Source organism: Mustela nigripes, chromosome 14 (genome assembly GCF_022355385.1).
Source record: "Mustela nigripes isolate SB6536 chromosome 14, MUSNIG.SB6536, whole genome shotgun sequence".
Taxonomy (NCBI): domain Eukaryota; kingdom Metazoa; phylum Chordata; class Mammalia; order Carnivora; family Mustelidae; genus Mustela; species Mustela nigripes.
Genome location: NC_081570.1, coordinates 60,873,267 through 60,898,663, shown reverse-complemented (window position 1 = coordinate 60,898,663; position 25,397 = coordinate 60,873,267). Strand labels below are relative to the sequence as shown.

Here is a 25,397-nt window from a genome sequence, read left to right as displayed (position 1 = left end):
CTAATACTTACCTGCACATTTATTACATCTCATATATACCATCATGTTTTCCTTTGAATGATTTAAGTGTGTTCCAACCTCAGTGTTTTCCTTTATTATTTACTTACACTTTTCTTTTTCTTTTTTAAGATTATCCACTTGGATGACTCTCATGTGTCCTCTAGGTCTTTGCATAAATTCCGACTTCTCAGTGAGGACCCCCATGACAATGACTTTGAAAACAGCAATCTCTCCTTTCCTTTATTTTCCTTTTCTGTTTTATTTACCTCCAAAGCACTTATCAAATTCTGACCTTTCATAATTTTTCTATATTTGTTTATGAGGCTTCATGAGACCAAGGGAATTTTTGTTTTTCTGTTTATCACTGTTTCTTCAGAGCCTAGAGTAGTGCCTGCCATATATTAGGATTTGATTATTATTGCTTCTGAACAAAATTAATCAGTCTTTCTTCAAATGCCTGGGTAAACATCCATACCTTAAAATGAAGCAATCAAACACCACTACTGTTCCTCATGGCTGTAAACACAGTTGTGGACACAGGGCTTTGTCTTGTTGATGGGCAGTACCCTGCAGCCCTGAGGAGTCAGCCAGCCTCTGCTGGGTTAATGCTATCTTCTCAGAGAGTTTTCTATGTGTTCTATCTCTGGAAAATAAAACTGTTTCTTTTCCTGGAGGATACAAGACTTAGGGCTCTATAGTATGTAATCAGAAGTTGACAAGGATTGAAGAACCTGAGTGGCTCAGTCAGTTAAGAGTCTGAGTCTTGATTTCAACTAAGGTCATGATCCCAGGGTTGTGAGATCCGGTCCCAGTTGGGCTCCATGCTAAGCTGACAAGGATTGTAGGAGATAACTTTTCCATCTCCTTCCTTCAAGCTTACCATCCTTTTTTCTGCTTTCCCTGAAGTACTTGAAGTGTTTGGTTTCTGTGCCTCTTTAGGGTGCTGCTGGAGGATACATAAATCGGATCCTAGATAAAACTATCTTCTTATATATTCTTAGATAGAGTGTTTTCCCCAACTTTCTTAATTTAGAAATTTTTCTCAGTTATCTATTTTCTAAAAATTGTTTGCACAATACCATCTTCCTCTTATTTGTTGTTGTTAATTATTTTTTCCCTTTGTCATGATTTCACTGGAATCTAAAATGGAACATAAGATAACCAGGTGTGCTCAATCCATCATCTTAGGTGAAAAGCCATTGTTATATTTTTAATCAGTCAGAAACCAGTCCCAGGGTAATCCTTCACATCTAGGCAGTCTAGCCAATACCTGACATTACTTCCCTTTCCTCTCCAATTATCAGAAGAATGATTTTGTCATATGCTCAAACTAAAGAGTGTATGAGGAAAGTTATTTTGAGTGACTGATCATTGTTTTCCAAAAAATAGACATATTTATTTTAGAACAGTTGAGTCAGAGTACTAAATTCCTCATGTTCTCAGACCAATAGAGTTTGAGTATCATCTCAGTTTGTTTGATAGCAGAGTATCAACCTCTGGTTTCTTACCTGGCCACACTGCAGAGAATCAGCTATTTAGACTTTGGATAAATGTGTAGCTATGGATGACAAGGAGGTATCAGATATATCAAGAATCTGATAAGAAATGTTTTCTAAAATTGTAATTGAATATCCTTATTATTTTTAAAATTGAGAGTTCAGAAACAAATCCATATGTTTGTGATCAAATGATTTTTTTTTTAAGATTTTTTTTTTATTTATTTATTTCACAGAGAGAAATCACAAGTAGACAGAGAGGCAGGCAGAGAGAGAGAGAGGGAAGCAGGCTCCCCGCTGAGCAGAGAGCCTGATGTGGGACTCGATCCCAGGACCCTGAGATCATGACCTGAGCCGAAGGCAGCGGCTTAACCCACTGAGCCACCCAGGCGCCCCGATCAAATGATTTTTTTTTTAAGATTTTATTTGACAGATCACAAGTAGGCAGAGAGACAGGCAGAGAGAGAGAGGGAAGCAGGCTCCCAAGGAGCAGAGAGCCCAATGTGGGGCTCAATCCCAGGATCCTGAGATCATGACCTGAGCCGAAGACAGAGGTTTAACCCATTGAGCCACCCAGGAGCCCCGAAACCCTCATTTTGACCATATCCTGTTTTTGTTTTTGTTTTTTTAATAAACATGTATATTATTTTAACATACATACTTACACATTAAAAGTTCAGGCTCAAGTGTAACTAGATTTTTGTTTTTTTAACAGAGGGGATGATTTTTATTTACTAGTATGACCACATTGTGTCTTTACAATGCCTCAAAAAATAGAAATACTCATGATGATTTTCTATTTGATAGAATTAGTAGCACATTGTTCCTCTTTGTATTTTTCTATCTTCTTTTATTACTAGTTGTATTATTCTTATAATCCTAAAAAAATAAAAATAAAAATAAAAGTAAAGACCATATCCTATTTTGATAAACCAAATGAAATCTTGTTTTCTTTAGTGGTAAGAACTGAATTATTTTCATTTTGAGCAAATACACAAAAGAAGTGTAAATCAACCCATGAAATATGAGTAGGGAGACTATTTCTCATAACAGAATTTTTTCAAGTGGGCCATGGACTTGGATAGAAGTTGTTGGGCAAAGGATCAGACTATTCTGACAGGAAATTCATAGCAATAAAGAGACCTCTAACTTTCTCAAATGTTAGCACCTGAGGTATCCCTGTAAGTACAGAGGGGCCATTAAAACTATTTCTTTATAGTAAGTCATATGGGTTGTTCATATATCTGTTGTAGCTAATGTGCTATCTTTGTATAGCATATTATCTCTGTATAGCACATTTATCTTATATTGCTATCCTTGATCTCAAAAGAAGTCAGCTTGATTTCAAATCCTGACTCCATTCCTTATTAGCCTATGACCACAGACAGCTTCCATAAACATGTGAATCTTTGGCTATCTGATATGTAAGATCATGGGATATTATTTCAAGGGTAGGTGATAAGATTTTAAGTGACATAAGTCATGTAGAACATTTATTTGTCACAAAATATATGTCTTACAAATTCTAATGATAATATCATCATTATAACTTCAATAGTTCTTCTTATTGTATGGATATAATCATACTCCTATCGTGTTAGGTATCTTGCTTTCAAGGAGAAGAGAAATTACTTATCTATCCCCCAATTTTTCTTCCAGGTCAGTAGCTAAAGAAAATTCATATTTTGTCTCTTCAAAGGAACACACCATTTTCAAGTACCTTATGACTCTGGGAATGTATCTATTTTTTCTATACATAGTGATTTATTTTCTTTTATTTTTCAACAATCATTAGGAAGCAAAAAATCATATTCATATTTCTAATATGAGTGAATCGATGGGAACAAATCATTTAGCAAAATAACATAAAAGGCAACTTAGCAACAGCTCAGCAGGAGAAAGAGATCAATGCCCCAAACCATCCTGTAATATTTTCTGAATGATTGACAAAATATTTCGTTTTAGCCTGCCCTGAGAAATCTTGGCAGTGTGTAAAAATCAGCTATAATATGGCAAATGAGGAAGGAATTGCCAATTGTGTTTGTACTGTGGGCTATTTCCATTCATATACCTACTGTAGCCATCCCGTGAGGGAGTCTTCAGAGCATCTGAGAACAAACATGGACGGACCAACCATCTCCAGGCCATATACCAAACTGTGGAAGTAAAATATTCTTCTTTTTTATAGAATAAAGAAGTGGATTTATTAGGAGAAAGTCACAGTATTCACCAATACTGGATCCCTTTTACAAAAAAGAATCCTCTGAAGGCCCAGTCCCCCATTACTGAATTAAACGTGGGAGCATTCAGAACTAAAACAAAAAACAAGAAACAAAAAACACAATTTGCAACATGTATAAAACAGTGCTAACAGTGTTTTCAGTTTTTCTAAGGGAGACCAGCATTTTATAACTTTAAAAAGTCATTACAGAAGCACAAAAAGTCTAAAATACCTAAAAAATGAGAAATTCTATTTTTTTAATTTATAGGCTTTATTTTTTAGCAGTCTTATGTCTACAGAATTGAGGGGAAATTACTGAGTTTCCAAAGAGTTCCTCACTTCTTCCTACTCCCAGTTTTCCCCCCTTCTTAACATCTTGCATTAGTGTAGTATATTTGTTACAATTACTGAGGCAATATTGATATGTTATTATTAACAAAAGTCGGTAGTTTACACAAGGGTTTGCCGTTTGTGTTATACATTTCATGTACATTCTATACATTTTTGAAAAATGCATAATCATGTGTCTTGATTCACTCATGCTGCTCTACACAGGTTGGCTTACATTCAATGGAAACTTATTTCCCACAGTTTAGTTCTAGAGGCTGAGAAGTCCAAAATCAAGGGGCTAGTACATTTGTGTCTGGTCAAGACCCTCTTCCTGATCCATAGGTGGATGCCTTCTTGCTGTAATCTCACATAGCAGAAGGGGTAAGGAAGCTCTCTGGGACTTTTTATTTATAAGGCACTAATCCCATTCATGACCCTCAGGCCCTAATCATCCCTGAAAGGCCCACCTCCAAATACTATCACATTAGATTAAATTTCAATATGTCAATTTTTGGAGAACACAAACCTTCAGTATAAACCAACACGTATTCACCATTACAGTATCCTATGAAATAGTTTCTCTGCCCTAAAAATCTCCTGTGTTCCACCTGTTTTTCCTCCCCATTGATCTGAACCCCTGGTCTTTTTTACTATACTCCTTCAATACTGTTAGTTATTCTGCATCTTTTATACAGATCAAGTTGTGAGGGACTGACATCTTAGAAATGAGTCGTCCTATCCATGTACATGGAAATCTCTACACTTATTTAGTTCTTTGATTTCTTTCATCAGAGTTTCGTCGTTTTCCTCATCTAGGTCTTGTACATATTTTGTTAGGTTTATACTTCAATATTTAATTTTGGGGTGTTAATGTAAATGGTATTGTGCTTTAAATTTATAATTCTGATTACTCCTTGTATATAAGAAAACAGGTGATTTTTACATATTATTCTTATATCTTGCAACTTTGTTTATCAGCAATTGACTTATTGTTGACTATGATTTCCTTTATAGAAATCTCTCCCTACCTTCCCTGTTTACCTATTATTTACATTTCTATTTTATTACATTAATTAAGACTTTCAGTACAATTTTGAATAAGAGCAGTGAGAGAGGACAATTTTGCTTTGTTTTTCATCTTAGTGAGAAAGCATCTAATTTCTCACTAGTAAGTATGATGTTAGCAGTAGGGTTTTTTGGTTTTTTTTTTTTAATGTGTGAATTTTGGTAGATGGTGTCTTTCAAGGAATTGGTCCATTAATCTAGGTTACCAAATCTGTGGACATGGAGTTATTTATAATATTGCTTTATTATATTTTAAATACTCATTTACTATCCTACTCATGTCTTTTTAATAAAAATAATACCAGTCTTGGTTAAAATAGAATTTCTAGCCTCTTCTTTCTCTGAATATATGAAGAACTTGGCTTTTTAAAAAATTCATGTGTTGTGAGATGCAGAGTCTAGGTCACTGTTGTCATAGGAAGAATGAGTTGGAACAGACAGTCTTTGATATTTGAAGCATACCAGTATTTTATATATTCAAAAATAAAATAAAATAAAGAATATCATAGAAGTAAACTTTAAAAAATTATGTACAAGCAAAACATTATAATATAACTGCACATGAAATTAAGAAATTTCATGATTGAAATGAAACAAAACTTTTTCAAGAAAATGTTGAACACATTTTTGATTGCACACACTATTGATATACAATCTAAAATCAAAATGAACTTCAAAGTCATCTTGAACTTTGCTCAGTAAGTTTTCTTTCTGAGATAGTCAGCTTTTTGGATATTTATTTGCTATTTTTTTTTATCAATTTGGGAGTTTTCAGTCATGAGCATTTCAAATATTTCCCCCAGAACTTAATGATCTTATAACTGAAATTTTGTACTCTTGGACCATCAGCTTCTTATTTCCCCTTCCGCTAGCTCTTGGCAATCACCATTCTACTCTCTGGCTCTGAGTTTAACATTTTTAGATTTCACATATAAGTGAGATCATACAGTATTTGTCTTTCTGTGTCTGGCTTATTTCTTTAGCATAACATCCTCCAGGTTCATCCATGTTTTTCCAAGTGTCAGAATTTCTTTCTTTCTCGTGGTTGAATAATATTCCATTTCATAAATAACATATTTTCTTTATCTGTCACTAGACACATCATTTTCATGCCTTAGCAATTGTGAATAGTACTGCAGTGATCATACGAATGCAGATATCTGTTGAAAATATTTTAAAATTTTTAGTTATATTTTTTCAAGAACCTCCATAGTATTTTCATAATGGCTATACCAATCTACATACCTGCCAACAGTGTTTAAAAGCTTCCTTTTCTCCAAGTCCTCGCCAACACATATCTATTGTCTTTTTGTTAATAACTATTTGAGCAGGTGTGAGACAAATATCTCATTCTAATTTTGATTTGCATTTTGCTGATGACATCTTTCCTTGATTTCAGATTACATTTTGTCATTTCTTTTATGACTATGAATGAGATCAGATCTGAGCATCATAAAGATAAATTGCAGAGTTTCTGGATTGTGTTAAAATCTGCTGGGGCACCTGGGTGGCTCAGTGGGTTAAAGCCTCTGCCTTCAGCTCAGGCCCCACATCAGGCTCTCTGCTCAGCAGGGAGCCTGCTTCCCTCTCTGCCTGCCTCTCTGCCTATCTCTGTCTGTGAAATAAATAAAATCTTAAAAAAAAAAAAAAAAAGATCTGCTAAAGAGTGATTTTTCTTTAATCCAACTTGCCCATACTCAAATTCCAAACTCTGACTCCCATTCAGTTATCAGCAGGTAAATCATCTTTGTACTTCTTTGATATTCCAACTCCTGCTTGTTACCATGCTCCCCAGGGTCTCTGCCAAAGAATAGTTGAGGTTCTAGTTAATGAATTTGAAGTACTAATTAATTAAGACACTGGTTAATCTATCATGACTGGTTAATCTATCATGACTAAAAATCTCAGAGATTAATTTTTATCAAACCCATCTCCTTGTATTTTTGCCACAAATCTAACATGCTTTCCTCAGCTTCATTTGCATTTTGGTATGGGTATCTGATGATAGTTAACGATGTATGAATAGGAATGATATGTGCTATTTCCTTCATACCCTATAATAACCTCCCTTTTCTAATCTTCCCATTATTTTCTCAGTTTATAGCTGAGTGCATAGAACAGAGAGCCTAGAGCTGAATATAGCCAGAGGGGTGGAAGTATCCTGAGGAGAGTCCAAGTAGAATGCATTCATCAACCAGGAATACCCACATTGGATTATTATGTGAATAAATATTAAAATCTTACTGAGTTAAACTTTAGAATTATGGGATTAATTTCTTTCAGTCTCTGGCATTACTTTGAAACTAGAATTAATACTCATGTTAATTGAATCTAGAATTAATACACATATTAATTCTGGATAAAATATATCAAAGTAAGTGAGAAAGTCAACAAAGAGGAAAAATGGAGACGTATAGAGGTTCTTTTAAGGCAGATAAAAAAGACAACAAAGTAGTAGAATAAGGGTTTAATGTATACCTGCTTCTTGTTTTCTTCAAAATATTAGTAACAGTTAGAAATTATTTTAAACATTTTTCTCTATCCAACCTTGTAGTAATCTCCAGGGATTCATAAAGTTATTGTTATGGCATACTAGAAAATACTCTGTTAAGTAAACCAATAAATGGTGAGTTTTACTAAATTCATATTTATTTTATCTCTAATATTTCTTAAACTTAAGCCCTTCTCTTTATATGCACTATCATATTTTTTCCCCTTTTAAATCCCTCAGTACTTCTAACCTCGGATTCTGAATAGAATTTCCACCTGCAGGTTTTTCTCTTCTTCTCTACCATCCACCTGCTTCTAGAGGGTTAGTCCTAAAACTCAACATTCATATAACTACTCTCCTATTTCAACTTCACTGGGCCATCATTGTCTACAACTTCAAGTGGAAGTTTCATGTCTGGGCATGTAAAGGTTCTATTTCTTTCCTATTCCTTCTTACCTCTCTCTGGAAGTTCATGTCTGACATTGTTTGGTCTGGGCATAGGATGCTATTTTCAGATAGTATCTGAACATTTTTACCACTGAATGCATTTCCTTTGTTTCTTTACTTTGCCTTTAAAGTTTCTCTTCATACCTCACTTGTAGTAAAAGGCACACCTGATAAACATGGCCCATAAAGCCTGGAAATGCAAGTTATACTTATAAATAAGGAATCAGAATAAAAATGTCAAGTGTGCCAAAATCGTAAAGCTTGCAAGGGGAAGGGCCCATCATTAATCTAGGTCTTCTGATCATAAGTCTTGTTGTCATTCAAGCATAGAAAAAAACAAGCCATCATATAAAATCTTTGGTTCTTTATAATTGATTTGTGCAACCATTTTTTTACAAATATTTTGTACAAATAATTTTTGTAAATATTTCTAAATTAATCTTAGCCTCAGAGTCCTATAAAATGGAATCACAGGATACCTACATTACAGTTGTTTCAAAGATTAGGTGAAAAAATTATTATTATTTTTTTTTTAAAGATTTTATTTATTTATTTGACAGAGATCACGAGTAGGCAGAGAGGCAGGCAGAGAGAGAGAGGAGGAAGCAGGCTCCTGCTGAGCAGACAGCCTGATGCGGGACTCGATCCCAGGACCCCGAGATCATGACCTGAGCCGAAGGCAGCGGCTTAACCCACTGAGCCACCCAGGCGCCCAGGTGAAAAAATTATTAATCAAAGTTTTTGTTCTGACTCCAAGAGGCTAGAAGTATAAAATAGCAGAAATCCCTTCCACAAATCTTTATATGTATCAAAAGATTTCAAAACTACTGCTTGAGTTTTGAAGAAAGAAGAATTTAAATATTATTTACTGAGCCCATACCCTATGCCCTGAAGTCAGTTGGTTAAATTTAATTATCACAACAACACTTTGAGAAAACTATCATCATTCCCACTGTTGCCTAAGATGTGATGCAGTGCCCGGGATTTCGCCATCTGCTTGAAGTGCTGTCCAGAACTAAACCCCACAGCTGCCAGACTCCTTAGGGCACTGCCTCAGATGAAGAGAGTTGCCTCATCCAAGGTTGCAAGGCCTTCACTGCTCACATCAAATGACCTCAGTTTGGGATTATCAACAGCCATCTCTCTCTCTCTCTCCAGCTCCATAAACTACCAAGCATCACACTATGTTCACAACATACTATAGTGTCAGCTGAGATGTCTGTGGATATTATATCACAGCCGAATTCCTCTTTCTGCCCGCTGCTGCTTCCTTTCCTTCTCTTTCACACATACTGGGGCCAAGAACACTCCCTAATGAACCACCTTCACGCTTATAGCTGTTTTGGAGTCCGCTTTGTCACAGCATGACTCAGAGGAGAGAGGAGAAAACATCCTGGTAGCTACAGAAATTTTCACACAGTGTCAAAAACCAAATGTCCTAGTGCTGTGCCTTTCTTGTGCTCTTTGCAGTGCTTTGTGGAAATTCTTGGTCACTATCAAACAGTAATTAACAAATTCTGAGTTGATCATGTGATTCACCAGTCAGGGAATTTTAGCCTGTGTGTATGCTCTGTAATTTTTGGCACATGATCACTTGTGGGCATCATTATTCACTGGTTTAAGATTGGATGCTGTCTTGTAGCCAAACTTAGGTCCCAATCCATCACTGAGCAATATATTTTTCCTCTACTCTCTTGTGACTAGGCCAGAGTTCAAAGAGACAGGACTGGAGGACTATCAGCTGTACTTTAAGATATCTTCATACAACACCCATTGTGTTTGTAAAGTTTCTCTCTCTCTCTTTCTCTCTCTCTCTCTCGTGTTTTTTGTTTGTTTGTTTGTTTTTTGGGGGTGGGAGTCACTTTTTCTCTGTCTTTGGCTTTCTCTGTTTCCACCCCTATGACCACCGGGACAGAGAACTTTAATTGACATTTTTAGTGGATCTATATCTCCATTTGTTACAAAATCCCTTTGGTCATTTGCTGCATATTCCCATCCCCATTGTCTAATAGCTACCAATAGATCATTAATGCAATAAATACAATTGGATGTGTTTATGAACAGTTTCTGTGTTAACAGAACATTATGCCAAAAAGATATTCACAGCATCAGACTAAGTTAAATGCAGATAAGAGTGTTCATTCGGGGCACAAAGCCATTTTGTCCTTCTAGTATAATGTAATAAACGATAGAAAAATTTTCCAACCAGAAGTCTTCTTTATTCCCCATAAAAACATTCCTAAATTGTCCTTCAACCAGAACTAATATATATAATAAAAAATTCAGTGGCAATGAAGTTGGCAACTGTGTCTTAATGAATATGTGCTGGGGAAAAAATATGCTTAATTGACAGCCCTGGAAACACAAGCACCATTGCTCCAGGAACAGATACAGCGTAAAATGTTCCTTCTCATATTGCGTCCCTCTGGACAGGCGGTTTTTGACATAGGAAAAGGCAATTAAATATGTTTAGCTTGTGCATGTCTGAGAACAAGGCATGGGCTGAGTTCCCATAAAGAGAGGTATTAGGTTTGTTTTATTTTTAAAAGTTTTTTTTTTTTCCCCCTTTCTTTCTTTCTTGGCAATGGAATCTCTGAACTGAGAGATTGGTTTTCCTAAAGGTGTCACTCAACCAGAGAGTGTTTCTCAGCCTGCAAAAATTCGAAGTACTCTTATTGATGGAATAAGTAAGAATACAGGGCAAATGGTCTCACCCATTTAAATTGGCATAATAATCTTAGCTTCAAAAATCACAACCACTCCATTCCTCCCCAAAGATTCTTGTGACAAGTCATCTGGTTTATAATCCAGACAGGCAGATGAGGGCTAGAGTTCAAGATAAATTTTCATTTCTCTAGAAGATGGAAATAAAGCCAAAAGAGTAGGTGCTAAATGGAAGAATTATTCAGCACACTGACCAGGAAGAGGGATTGGAAAGTTATCATGAAAGAATCATTGAAACTATCAGTGCGCAGCAGTAGAAAAGGAAAGTAAACAAGATAATAAGTGATGTTGGTAACAAGAGAGAAAAAAAATGATCAGGTGTCATTCCCTTATACTGCAGCTTTTCATCCTTTCCATAGTAATCTAATAGACCTGTTGTTTCTGTGTTCAGACAAAAATTGCCGTGGGGCAGACAGGTAATACGATGTCCACCACTAGAATAATTATACCTTATATAGTTTTGAGAGGAAAGGGGTAGGTTTGCCTTACAGATGGAGATCAATTAGAAAAAAGAGAATAATGCTAGGTAAGATTATTTATTGTGTCCATGCGCTAGAAAATAAACTGATACATAGAATGATAAAATATACTGAACAGGTTAAACAACATTATATGGTAAACAGTTCAACATAATATTCTCATTTTGGAGACAAAAAAAGAGCTCAAAGAGATTAGTGGCAGGTTTACAGAACTAGTAATTTTCATCAGGATATTTTGAGATTTTTTAAAGTAAATAATGATGTGTAAATGTTATACACCATATGCATTTCATAGATGAGAAAAATTGAATTGGTACCAAACCGTTATTTTAGTTGCAATAAGAGTTTATGCTCTTTTATCCTTGGAAACGTGGCTGAGACATTAGAAACAGACAAGACAAAACCATACAATCTCACTTATATGTGCAATCTAAAAAAACTAAAGAAGTTTTCAAAGGCTCTTGGATCAGGTCAAAAGTATTCAGGAATCAGTTTAAAGAGAATCTACTAGAGATAATAAGGAAAATCTTAAGTATTAAAAAACAGTAATAAGTACAATAGATTAAAGTGCATCAAGGATGTTTAAATCTATGCTTGCATAATATAAAACATTAAAAACCTAATCTGTCACTACTGGAATATTTTACTGAGTTTAGCTATTATTGTGAAAACTAGTCAATAAATTAGAAAATTTGTTTATTTATCCTGCCTTTTCTATACATTCTCCACTCCTGAGCAGTTCAATAGCAGATGAGGGAAGTCTCTGTTTATAGAAGTTTTCCAGCTAATAGGTTGATGGAGGAATATTAAAAAGAATACATCGGGGCACCTGGGTGGCTCAGTGGGTTAAGCCACTGCCTTCGGCTCAGGTCACGATCTCAGGGTCCTGGGATCGAGTCCTACATCGGGCTCTCTGCTCAGCAGGGGACCTGCTTCCCTTCTCTCTCTCTGCCTGCCTCTCTGCCTACTTGTGATCTCTCTCTGTCAAATAAATAAATAAAAAATCTTTAAATAATAATAAAAAGAATACATCATTTTGTCCTCCTCATAGAACCAAAGTATCTGGGTATTAAACATCAGTAACTCCTAACATACCATAAAGAGAAACATTCAAGAATCCTGTACCTTGTATTAGAGGGACACAAACTCTGAAAAATCATCTTATCATAAAATTCTGAACTTGAGGGGTACCTGTGTGGCTCAGTTGGTTACGTGACTGCCTATGGCCTGGTCATGATCCCAGGGTCCCAGTATGGAGCCGCGTGTTGGGTTCCCTGTCAGGGGGAAGTCTGCATCTTCCTCTCCCTTTCTCCCTCTTCATGCTCTCTCTCTCAAATAAATGAATAAAATCTTAAAAAAACTTTTTGAACTTGATTCTGATCATAGCATATATTCAACTGCCAGGAAATACCAAAGGTAATAGAATTAGAGATACAATTAGCAAATCCAGTCTTTAGGAAATTCTACAGGAAAAATAAAAATGAGCAATTTCCTCAATTTATAATTTATCAGGAAAACCAAGAGAATGATGCATATTAAAACTAAAAAATTAAAACCTTAAAATTATAATTCACTGCACAGGAAATATCGTAAATAATATGATAATGTTTGATGACAGATGATAAATAGAACCTATTGTGGGGATTATTTTGTAATGTATAAAAATATTGAATCATTATGATATATGCCTGAAACTAAGAGCATATTGTATATCAATTATACTTTTATAAGAAGTCTTGAAATTAATTGTGTTTATCTTATTTGTACTATAATTTAAATGAACTATATCCACCCACCCATACTTACACTTACACACATAGGTGTATATGCATGTATTATATACATGTATGTATTCTGTTTGTGGCATGTGTGTGTAGTGTAGACATATATCTTCTATCTATGTCTCTATCATCATCTATTATATCTCCATATGGAGCGTGAGAAAGAGAATAAAGAGACAAAGAATATGAAGAATACACAAAGAGAAATATGACATTTATGACATAATTGGATTTGAAAAAGGGGCTGGCTGTATAATGATAAAGGAGGAATTACTGTTCCAGGTTTTTAGGTGTGGCAATGGTGTTTTTTACTTTAAAAAGTCATTATCAGATGGATAGATGATAGATAAAAAGACAGAATATATGGATCAAATAATATGGTATGTGGGAGGTAGGGGGAGTGAATGGGCTTTGTAGCAGTTTTTATCTGGTGTTGGTTTTGTCTCCGAGGGGACATATGGCAAGGTCTGGAGATATTTTTAATTGTCATGACTGGGAAGCAAGTACTACTGCCATCAAATGTAGAGAACAAGGATCCTATTAAACATGCTAAAACACACAGGATAGTCTTTTCCCCTCTCATCCACACATAAAGAATTACTAAGTTTAAAATGTCAATACCACTAATGTTAAGAAACCACAGGTTATAGATGAAAACTTTAGTTTACTTTTGCATATGCTTAAACATTACCATAATAAAACATAAAAGTAAAATTAAAAGTACATGAGTTTTTTGGGGAGGTTTCATTTGGTCAGATAATGATGATTGAGAAGATGTTCAAATGTTACCAAAGAAATATTCCTCAGGAGAATTCAGTCACAGAAATATGCCAGTCATGGAGTCAATTTAAGATGATATACTTATCAAGCTGTAAAAAATGTCTTTATTTCTTAGAGAAGATTCAAGCCAAAAACTTATATATATATGTATATATATATACAGATATATATATATAACTTATATATTAAAGAAACTTAGCTAAAATAAGAGAAGCAGGAGAACCTATAAGTAAACCTAATAAATGAAAATCTGAAATTTAAAATAAGACGTTTGAGGGAGTAATGATTCATTTAATAAAATATGTTTTTAAAAGGGATTCACTGTACCATTTCTCTAAATAAAGCTCTCTACTGCATTGATTTGAATTGATTTACACATATTTGACTAAAATGAGTATTTTCTGGAACTTCCATGGGGTGTTAATAAAGTGTGACAAAAACACTAGGTTTAAAATGTGCTCAGTTATGTGCTTAAAATGTTCAGTAAGAAAACATTTTGGACACCTATGAGAAAATCCTCTAGTTAGAAGCTGATTTATGGTTGATCCTATAGTCATGTATTACGTTTAAAATGCAAAATGTAGTCAATTAAATTTCTTCCATATCAGTTAAAGACCCTGGAAGAGAGGCATAGTCTAGAAAATTTAGTGAGACAAGAGCAGTACGAAAAAACTCAACTTTTACTTATTTGCCAATGTCTTAGAAAAGAAGTAGGTGGCATAAGTCATGTTTCTGTATTCTGTTCTGATAAAGGATGATATGGATGAGTAAAAGGGGAGTTCCTACCTTTTTCCTAAAAGGAAATTTGGCATACTATTGTTTTTTTAAGAGATTTAATGGAAGGTCACCATGATAGCAATGACTAATAGGATTTCTTCGGTGACACTTTGCTCTGATAAGACATAATTCAAGCAAAAACAAGTTCTTTGAACAGTATCTTAGGGTACCATGCTATCAGTGAACTCAGCAAATGAAAGTTATTTATCCATCTAACAAATGTTTACCAAGCACTTCTATGTGTCAGGAACAGTTGATCTTTTCAGAACTCACAGTGAGAGAGAGAAAATAAACCATTAAAAATACTAAATGTGAGGTAATCATAAATTTTTTTAAGCATATTAACCTATTAGGACAAATAAGCAGTAAAAGGAATGAGAAAGCCACTGAGCATAATGATGTTAAGGGAATGGCTATCTGAGAAACTGATATTTTAGTTAGGAGAGGAAAAGGCCATAAAAGAGAAAAACTTTCAGGTGGATGGCAAGAGTGAAGCCGTGTAGGAGGAATTACTCTGTCATGCACTAACTACAAGGGTAAATAGGCCCATGTGTCCTGAGCATTGTGAGGGATGTGGAAAGCAATGGGTTGAGGAGTAGCTAGGGGCTTTGGAATTGTTCTAAGTATTATGGGAACTATTGAAGTATTGAGAGCAGGAGGGCAACATAATCTGATTTGGGTTTAAAAGGATCACTGGACTGCTGTGTAGAGGATGTACTTTATTGAGGCGAGATTATGAGCTCAGTGGAGTAGTCCAAGGAAGATGGGATGGTTCCCTGGATCAGTACAGTGGCAATAGTAGCATCAAAAAATGGTTATTCAGGTTATTGTTTGATGGTTAATACGGAAATATTTGCCTATAAATTGAATACTATGTTTAGAAGGAAAAGAAGAATTAAAGAGGATTATTATTTTTTTAGTCAATCCACCTGAAGGAACAATGGAATTTATTGAGGAAACTGTGGAAGGAAAGCTTTAGATGGAGAGAAAAAAAAAATTGTTTTGGGGGGGAAGATAAAGTGTGAAATGCCTTTTAGATATGAAGTGGAAATGTGGGAAGGCAATTGGATATAATGGGTATGTAGTTCAGGATAAAGGTCTAGACTAGGGATATAATTTTGGAGTCACCAGACTATCAATAGTACTTTTTCTTTTAAAATGGGATTGAATGAGTTAACATGGGCATATGAGTGAAGAGAAAAGAGAAGAGCTGACAAAAATGAAACACTCTAATAGAAGGTTGTCAGGGGAGCAGGAACTATCAATGACACTGAACATAAGCGCTTCCGAAGTAAATATAAAGCCAGGGATGTGTTGTGTTCTATAAGTCAAGTGAAGAAAATATTTTAAAAAGGAAGAAACAATCAGTTCCATTACCTGCATCTGATACTTCCAGGTAAAATGAGGTAAGACCATCAGTGAAGACACAGGTCAACATTGCAATAGCAGTTTTAATGGAGTTTTATAATTATCTCCATTTGGATTGAATTAAAGTGGTTTCAAGACAGAGTACAGTAAAAGGGTAGAGAAAGAAAGGAATACTTGTTCTTTTCAGAAAAATTTTTATGGTACACCACATATGCTGAAAAAGTAGAACAACCCATGACCAGGCCCGGTGATGGATATTAAGGAGGGCACAGATTGCATGGCGCCTTGGGTGTTATATGTAAACAATGAATCATGGAACACTACATCAAAAACTAATGATGTACTGTATGGTGATGAACATAACACAATAAAAAAAATAAGTAAATCTAAACCAATACATAAAATTTTAAAAAGGAATAAAACATTTTGATGAGCTTATAGAAAAGGAATTTAAAAAAAAATTAAGTCAGTAATTTTAGGAATGAGGTGAATCTCAAAATTGCTTTTTATTTCCTTGATGATGTTATCATTCAGGAAGCTAAATGTTTCACGGACACAGCTGTTAGTATAATTGTTACCAGGTTTGGTGTTGAGTTTTTCTGTAAGTTCGGAAGAATTCTGTAGGGAAACGAACAAAGATAACTTTAGTAGTACCGTTCTGTTTAGAGCATTTGTCATTGGAGCACCAATGACAGAGATGTACTATTATTTGTTATTTTTCTCTTGCAAGAATAAGATAAATTAAAATATATCTCGTCTTTGGAACTTATTCAGAAAATAGTACTAATTTTGTTGATTAATCCTTATTCTAGCTCAAAAATAGTTCAAATTTACACATAGATATTAGAATGAATGGATCTAGAATGAATAGCATGAATGAATCTGGGTGGCGGGATGGCAGGGAGGGGAAAGTAGCCTATCTTGGAAAAGATAATTTCAAGGAAAGAACTGTAAGGTTGTGATTACAAATGGTTTTAAAATTTGGTAACTTCCTCTATTATGTATAGGATTAGACTTGTTCCTCTCTATTCAGGAAGAAGTAAAGAATTTAACTATTCCTTTCATTTTACTATAGAGCCAGATACCATGGAGTATGTGTGGAGATCTGAGTGGCCCAATGTATGATGTTCCTCAGATTTTGTTCTACAGTTAATTGATAAAGAACTCATCTCTGGGCCACGAGCCACTTGCTCAACAGAAAAGCATGTTACCCCATCTACCAACACTGCCATCTTTGTGGCAAAGTGGCCCCCAAGACGAAGGTCAGTTTCTACTGTGGCTTCCCTTGGCTCCTACACAATGAGACCTTCAGCAGTGAAAGAACTGAGGCCAAACATAAATAGCTCTAAAGAGTCTATGGCTTCCACACCACTCTGGACTTAGATAAAGGATCATATTGTAGGACATGAGACCTGACTTCCCTAGCAGCTTTCTAAAGTGTCTAGTTGACACAACTGGGAAATTTGTGGAAGAGTTAATATGCCTGTGATTAATTGTGGGCCTCTAAGAAAAAAAGGGGACAAAATCAAGAAGCCTGAAGATAAATTCTTCTCCTTTCTTTTCCTAGGCAACTATTATAAGGCCCCAAGGCTCCGAACAACCTTGGCTACACTTTCTAAATGACTGTATCATGGCTATGCTTTCTAGCATAACTTTGGATAATTTGGAACTACATATCCGTTATTTGGTTTATCTTCTTCCCTTCATCACCCTTGTTGTCCTGGGATTGTACCTCACAATAGGTTCTCAGCATGTAATATTTTCTCTAATTCTATTTTTTTAGAAATATTTGTTACTATAGAGACCTTGATGTGAGGTGAAAAAGAGTTTTGGCTACACTTGAACAAATGCACGTATGTTTTATTAGGGTGAATTCTTCTCATTGTTAAAGATGAAGAAAATGGAGTGTGAGAATTTCATATTCATTGTTATTTTTTAAATGTTTATTGACTCCTTATTTCTTATTGTCTGAGAGAAGAGGTTAAACGTGAAAAATATATCTAATATTAATCCTTCCCTCATGCGACTTTCAGTCTAGTGAACAGATGTTAAAGTTAGGGTCTAATAAAAACAATAATCCACCTCTTGGGGAAATCACATATTGATGGGACCAGGAGGAGTTATGGCTACAATCCCATAAAAATTCTCGATGATGGTAAGAGCCAGTAAAACCATACATCTTCTTCAACTCTAAAGAGCTGTTTAGTAAGTAGAAGGTAGTAGCAGAGTGGCAGTAGGGGACATTTGAAAATAAACAGGTGAGAGATATCAACCTTAGAAGATATACAGTGACTACCATTATCTCTAACAGTAGCAGAGCCATTGAATTCAGTAAAAGGTCCTGGAGCTGTGTACATGGCAGGTTAGCCTGAGCTCACTATGCTCTTTTCCTATGAATTTAAAGGTTGCTTAGCAGTAGTAGGTTGGGTACTCAACTGGAAACTAGACTGTGTTGGTGAACTTCTGTTTGGCCTTTCAGATCTACTCTCTTGCCCTCTCTGACCTCCTCCCTATCAAGGAGGTAGATCTATCAGAACTACCTCAATGACTTTCCTTCTTTTCTCTCTTGGATACTAGCCATATGTGGCCAAGCAGGAACACTGGCTGGAGAGGAGAGGAATGGAGAGAAATGAGTAGACCCACTCTCTGCAGATATTCTAGAGTAGGTTGAAACCCTTGGTGGTCATGTGGATCTCTCCTCACAACTCTCTTTCTGCAGGTTCTAGTACACTTTCCCTCTTGGTGTCCCACTGTTATATCATCAGAGTACTGCACTAGCCCTACTTTGTGATTATAAACACACTTTTTTAAACAGTACCTCTATTAAGTTCTTCTAAAATTACTCAGTTTGACTGTGCCATCTATCTCCTTCTGTGATTCTAACACCCAGAATCATAAAAGAAAACATTCTGAACACTTCTTTATAATCTCGATTGTCATCACAGTTCCTAGAGGAGTTCCCATAACAAAACTTTGCACAGAAATAGTAATGGGCATTTTTATGAAGAATGCCATGTTATATTTTCTTGGAAACATGAGTGTGTCATAGTGTTAAAAGAAGCCAAAGAATCCCAGTGCAAACTACTAGTTCTCTATGAGGAAACAGTGTTCCCAGGGGGCTGCTGGTGGCCTTCTATTTACATCCCTCAGCTCCCTTATTAAAGAATCTGAGATTTCTAAGGACCTGGGACCTTTTCCTGAACCATCTAGCATTTGCTTTAGGAAAGGGCAGGTTCTCTCAGCATGCCACCTTCAGAATACCAACATGCACAGCAATAGAGAGAAAAGCTTGTTATTTTATCTTCCGGGCAGAGAGCTTCACTTTGAGTTCTCCCACCTGAAGGAGAAAATGCCAATAAATTTACACCATCATTAAAATAGCATATGATTATTGTGATGATAGTGTTGTTCAGTGTAGATGGGGAAAAAAAAAGAAAGAAAGAAAACCAATAATCTTGAGAACAGTAATATCTTTAGTTCTGCTGAAAGGTGAGCTGTGTGTCATTGAATATCAATAGATATAGCTGAAAAGATAAAAATAGATTTACCTTTACATTAGCAGAGCAGAAAGTAAAAATACTAATGAAAAAGAGCTTCCTGTTCCAACCAGCCCCACACAGCACGGTGCCATGCAAGGGGCAGGGCCAGACAAGCTCTCTCTGCAAAATCATTGACACTGTTAGATTTGCCAGTCAGGTATTTCTTTACACCCAACTTTTAACAGTATGAAAGCATTTATATTCCATCCTCACTAAGTCACCATCTCCACAGTCTTTTAACAATGTGAGCCCTCTTTTCTAGTTTTTTTTTTTTTATCATTCAAGTTATGCTATGTGAATATTGCCAAAGGAGATACATTCCAGTACTTAAAATTCCTGACCAAAGAGGAATTCCCTTGGTGAAGGAAAGCAGTTTCCTACAGTCTACCAGTTAGCTGTCATGCCTCAGTTTCCTCAGATGTCAGTTTTCTAGGCACTTTTCATTCTCAGCCAGGCTCCCTTCCTCAGACCTTTCATTCCCTTCTTCATTTCTCTCTCTCTTATTTCTTCTTCTTCTCTTATTTTCTCTTCTTCTCTCTTTTTGGCCCCTCCGCAAAAAGAGAGGCCTGGACCTGATATTTTCTGTGACCCTCTAAGTAGTCTGAGGCACATGTTGTGTATCACATACATGTGAACAAATGGGCAGGTGGACAGAGCATATTGATCCATTCTTTACTAGGAGAAAATTAAAGATGAAATCATGGGGTTGAGGGACACCTGGTTGGGTCAGTCAGTTAAGGGACTGACTCATGATTTCAGCTGAGGTTATGGATCTCAGGGTCTTGAGATCAAGCTCCTATTCAGGCTCCATGCTCAGTGGGAAGTCTGCTTGGGATTCTCTCTCTCTCACTTTCCCCACTAAAATAAATGAATAAATCCTGAAAAGAAATCATGAGGTTAAAGCATAGGATATTGGCTTTGTCTACTAAAATATTATTAAAACAGCCCATTAAATTTTTAAACACCAGAGTTTTAAAATATTTTTTTCAGAGTTTTAAAATATTACAAAATCTTCCTTACCTCTTTTGAGTAGCATTTTTGCTATAATTTAGATAGTATATATGTCTGTACACTCAACTAAGAGTAGCTGCCTACCTTAGAAAAAAGAAAAATGCATAGAATTTTAGTAGGGTAGTAGACGGTGAGAAAAAATGATGACTCAGTGCCCCATATATATATATATATATATATATATATATATATATATAAAAACCTGAGAAGGATATACAGAGTAGAAACCCTTCCCCCATTCTACCCCAAAACTACAAAGGTTGGGTAATTTAAGGATTATAGACAAATTCACTTAGAGAGATGTTTTGGGGAGTCAAGGTATCTCCATCCGTGGCTATTATCTTAGATTCAGCTACTTAGAATTAGGGTTTGTGGCAGAAATCTCTTTGAAAGTGATTCACAAGAAGGAGGGCTCTAAAGGGAAACCTGAGTGATAGGGTAGGGGAAGAAACTATGCAAAGATGTGGTTTTGGGAGGAATATATGGAGATCTGATCTCAATGGGAGCTCTGGCACATGAATTCCACCACTTGTAATTTATGGGGGCCATCATCCAATCACTGGCTACTGGCGACCCTTGGGAGGGAGTGGGGCATAGTCTCCTGGCATCTCCCTAAAAGGTAGGTCCCTTTAGCCAAGGACAATCTTCCAAAGAAGAGTGCAGATGTGAACAATTATCAGCTAACACTGCAAAAACTGAGGCATGGATGAACCATGCCTCAGTGTGCACCAGCTGAATTTCCTATAGGAACATTTTCCAACTCAGTTTAACTCAACGACTATGGGGCATCTAATATTTTCAAGAAATAGGTATAGCAATATGGGCAGTAATAAATAAATGTATGCTTTCTACCCTCAAGGAGCTCCTAGTCTGATATATGAGACAAATATGTACTCAAATACTGAACTGTGATCTGATTTTCAGATGATGATCATAATCTGATCTAGAATTGTTCTGAGAGATGTCAGGGGCTGAATTATAAAGAATTCAGATCTGCTTTTCTTGTCTACCACCACTTGAAAGGGTAGTTCATCGAATCTCATGGCTTTTAAACCCACCTGATTACTCCCAAATCTGTATCTCCACTTTGAACATCTCCCTTCAACTCTAGAGTCATATGTCCAACTGTCTATGAGACACCTCTTTCTTTACTATCTAACATGCATGTAAAACTTAAGGAGTTCAAAGTGGAACACCATTTTTGTCCCTGCCAGCTACTTTTTCTAGATTTCTCATCTCAGTAAATGTCAGCTCCAAATTTCTAGATAAATAGACCAAGAATTTTAGATTCATTCTTAAAAACTCTCCTTTTGGGGCACCTGGGTGGCTCAGTGGGTTAAAGCCTCTGCCTTCAGCTCACGTCATGATCCCAGGGTCCTGGGATCAGCCCCAAATTGGCTTTCTGCTCAGCAGAGAGCCTGTTTCCTCCTCTCTCTCTGCCTTCTTTTCTGCCTACTTGTGATTTCTGTCTGTCAAATAAATAAATAAAACCTTTAAAAAACAAAACAAAACAACAACAACAACAAAAGCTCTCCTTTTGTAAAGCCCCCATCAGTAAGCCGTGTCTATTCAACCTATGATATTTCACTTCTTTCACCTCTACTACTACGACCCTGGTCATCATCAACTATCAGCTCTTGCCTAGATAATGGCTAGAGTACAGAATGGTCTCTATTCACTTTCTTGAATCCACCCCTCTCTATACTTCCATCCTTGGTCACATATGTAGTCTCTTCTCACCAAAGGAGCCAAAATGACTGATTCAAAACACAAGCCATATCGTATCATTCCTCTGCTTTCATTATTTTACTTGAAGAAAAAAATACAAAGTCTTATAATTTCCTAAATGGCATTCTATGACTTAATGTGTCCATCCTACCTATCAAAATGGGCCATAGCTCAGAAAATGAGCCAATGCAAGAATTTGTAGCTGGCAAGTATGGACATATCATCTTTTATTTACAGTTATGGGAGTGACCATAGTTACTTTTGTAGAAAAATAAGTCAGAAGATAAAACGCTTGGCACAAAACTTTGAGGAACTTCAACTTTTGTAGTCGTGTGAAGGTTGGAAGGATTGGGTCAGGAGATAAAGAAGCAAACTGTAGCCTTTGAGAAAAGTATCAAGATAGTGTAGGTCTTAAGAGCTAGGGGTTGAAGACTGAGACTTATTCTCTAACTCAAGAAGCTATAGTAGATTCCTGGTACCTGTAAACTAACTCAATGACTGAATTTTATATTTTTGCAGTGGATGTATTCTTCAATCACTGAATGATTTTAAATATAATCATTGACTATTACTACTCTTTATAAATGATTGACTATTATTTATAAATGATTGACTATTACTACTCTTTATTTTCTGTAATTACAAAGTCAAATAGTTGTATCTGAGTGCCTTATCATGCTAGACATCTATCTCCACAGTTCCTATTTCCAATGACCATCTTTGTGATAAATACTTTGAACATGCCTCGTTATTTAGTATTGATACTCTTTCCAAACAATTTTGATTACCTTAGGCTTCTTACATTTTCTATTTAGAAAGAAAAGATGATCATGATATTTGGCCTATACTGCTTCTGATTTCTGCACTATTGAATTTCAGAGTTTTATAGTTTTCACTATGTAAAAATCTTAGGAAATCTTCCTAATACTTTGAGGTATAAATGAATGAACTCTAGAATTTGAATAAGATCATTAAAATAAAGTATATTATATTACATTATATTATATATACCTAATATAACCATAATAAGGCTAAAAGAGATAATATATTCCAATGTATTTGGTAAAAGATAAAAAATTATGTAAGTGTAAATTATCTATTTAACAGTCAGATATTGTAATGCATATTATGTAGAGTAATATGATGAGTAAAGAAGTATCCAAGAATAAATATCATCAAGTATCTTCCTCAAAAAAGACACTTTCATTCTAGTATTGGAAGACCAGAGTAATTTTAACATAAATTGGAATACACTAAGATGTAAAACTTAAAAAGAGAGGCACCTTCATGTTCACTGTGATTTTATTTCTTCAATACTCAAAAATGTCATAGAGAATGCCCTCGATTAATGCTTATTGAATAGATCAAATGATAAAGGAATTCAAAGAAATAAATAGATGAAAACAATTTGCAAAATATAAAATCATATTCAAGTATAAACACAAGGCAGTATTATGAATTTTCAAAGCACAGAAAACATACTTCTGAGTAAAGAGCAATGATGAAGTTCCATGAGAAGGGGCATTTGACGGGACTTTACAGACTGGGTAGATTTTAACAAGTAGAGATTCGGATTATTTGTAGAATGGAGGAGTGAGGAAAGCAAAGGTTAAAAAGGGTTGGCAAGCACAAATGTGCTCAGTTCTGCTGGTACTAAGAATATATAATTGGATAGCTTTAGAAGATAAGGTTGTTTTAATATAGGTTTTGCCCCAAACATGGTAATCAATACTGTAGGCTAAATTCTACACAATCTAAGGAAAAACTGTTTTTGAACAGTTGAGTATATTGAGAAATAGGAAACTACCTTTGAAAAAAATAGTCATGCTGTGGTGAAAAGATAACTTAATTAAAAGCTAAGACATTTTATATTAGTCATATAGGATAATTAGAAAAATAGCATTGACTAAGTGTTGACTAAATAGGAGCTCTCACTCCCACTGAAAAACCTATTAAGAAAAAGGCTATAAACTATGGAGAAATGTTTGCTATTTGTCACTGTTTAAATAACTACTGCATTGACTGAAATGTTTAAAGAACTAAATATTTTTCCACAGTTGCAGCCACCTGGTGAGCTGCTAACAGTTAGACAAAGGCAACCTTAAGGAAACATATTTATCATGACACCCCATGCAGTTACAGCCATAGAGAGTTCAACTCCAAAATGGATATTTCCCTTGGGCTGTAAAATTTTGTTTTAGAAAAAACTCCTTAGGGGAATTAAACCTCCCTTTGCTTTTTTAATTGATTTGACTTTTATAGTTATTCAATTATTCTGATGTTCAATAAACTTTTATTAAACCTATGTGTGCCTAACACAAGCCCAGGCACTGAGGGAATAAACAAGATGGGTTTTCACACTATTAGAATCGATACCTTGGGTGCCTGGGTGGCTCAGTGGGTTAAGCCGCTGCCTTTGGCTCAGGTCATGATCTCAGGGTCCTGGGATTGAGGCCCGCATCAGGCTCTCTGCTCAGCAGGGAGCCTGCTTCCCTCTCTCTCTCTCTGCCTGCCTCTCTATCTACTTGTGATTTCTCTCTGTCAAATAAATAAATAAAATCTTTAAAAAATAAATAAATAAATAAATAAATAAATAAATAAAAGAATCGATACCTAAAATAGAAACATTACATCCACTTTGATGGCAGATGAACTCAAGAGAGATGCTTTCTAATTATTTATACAGAAGATATAAAATTGTTCTTCATTATGTCCATTTTCATTCCAGTGCCAAGAACATGCATAAGTGGCAATTAAATGCAAAATTATGACCTACATCACAATCCATTTACTTTAAAGATGAACAGGGTGGAAGATATACCATATAATCTTCATTACTTTCCTAGGTTTTGCCAAGAAAACTTCTTAGATAATATTTATTTAATGTATAAGCTTAGTGTAAGGTAAGTTTAAAAAAATGTAGATGAATATAACACTTACTTTCCATGATATAAAGAAGTGCAGGCCTTCCCCACAAACTCCAGTTCATTCTGTCCACGGAGAAAAGACGCAGAACTAAAGTTTAAAAAAAAAAAAGCATTTTTTTGGGGTCTTAGAATTGCAATTTAGGAAACACAGATTTATGTGGCAGCCCACTTGGGAACAAAATTGTGTCCACTAAGGAATAAAAATCAGAGGTTTCTAAAGACAAAGGGAGCTG

At 35.4% G+C, this 25,397-nt stretch overlaps 1 long non-coding RNA gene across 1 annotated transcript; it reads right to left on the bottom strand.

Annotated features, from left to right (window-relative positions):
* Positions 1-2,116: 2,116 nt before the first annotated feature.
* Positions 2,117-25,397, bottom strand: LOC132001917 (uncharacterized). Its single transcript, XR_009399722.1, has 3 exons — positions 25,178-25,397; positions 3,572-3,652; positions 2,117-2,375 (listed from the first exon to the last, which is right to left on the bottom strand). It is a non-coding gene; the product is annotated as an uncharacterized LOC132001917 (long non-coding RNA).